The sequence below is a fragment of the Nematolebias whitei genome, chromosome 14 (assembly GCF_014905685.2).
Source record: "Nematolebias whitei isolate Nwh7 chromosome 14, NemWhi1, whole genome shotgun sequence".
Taxonomy (NCBI): domain Eukaryota; kingdom Metazoa; phylum Chordata; class Actinopteri; order Cyprinodontiformes; family Rivulidae; genus Nematolebias; species Nematolebias whitei.
In genome coordinates this window covers 30,576,486-30,577,058 of record NC_056511.1, presented here as the reverse complement: position 1 = coordinate 30,577,058, position 573 = coordinate 30,576,486, and the positions used below count along the sequence as shown (strand labels likewise).

At 38.7% G+C, this 573-nt stretch overlaps 1 protein-coding gene across 1 annotated transcript in view; it reads left to right on the top strand.

Annotated features, from left to right (window-relative positions):
* Positions 1–165: 165 nt before the first annotated feature.
* Positions 166–573, top strand: part of specc1 (sperm antigen with calponin homology and coiled-coil domains 1) — a 314,251-nt gene continuing 313,843 nt past the window's right edge. The window contains exon 1 of the mRNA XM_037687657.1: positions 166–221. The gene's annotated coding sequence lies outside the window, so the exon portion shown is untranslated. The remainder of the gene's footprint in view (positions 222–573) is intronic.

Below are 573 nucleotides of genomic sequence, written 5' to 3'. Positions count from 1 at the left end.
TCTATCTATCTATCTATCTATCTATCTATCTATCTATCTATCTATCTCCTCTGTAACAATTTACCGAATAAAAAAAACTACATTTCCCAGAATTCTCTCCGGACATTGCACCAAACCACCACTGGATCCAGCAGTGGCAGTGACTGTTCAATGACTCGCGCGTGCGAGTCGGTAGCAACATCATCAGTCGGTGTCAGGAGTTCTGCCGCATTACCGAACAGGTGAGATGAAGCTACCGGATACAGACACGTGTATTTCTAACGTCATAAACTATTTCATCATCTTTTTCCGTTATTTGAGCTCAAACGCGTCACTTTGATATTAAATGTTTGCTGTCGATGGAAGAGGCGGTGAGTTAAGATGAGTTGGTCAACGCTGAAGTCGACATCCTGTTTGTTTTCAGCGCAGTTTTATTTATGAGTCATTTACAGACGTGTTGTCTCTGGTTATATTGTGCTTTTCACTGAATTTGCTCAAGGACGTGCGCATTTAAGGATAATTAAAAATTGTGTGATTCCGTCCTACATAATTGTATTATGTCTTATGGTTAAAGATATATATATATATATATAT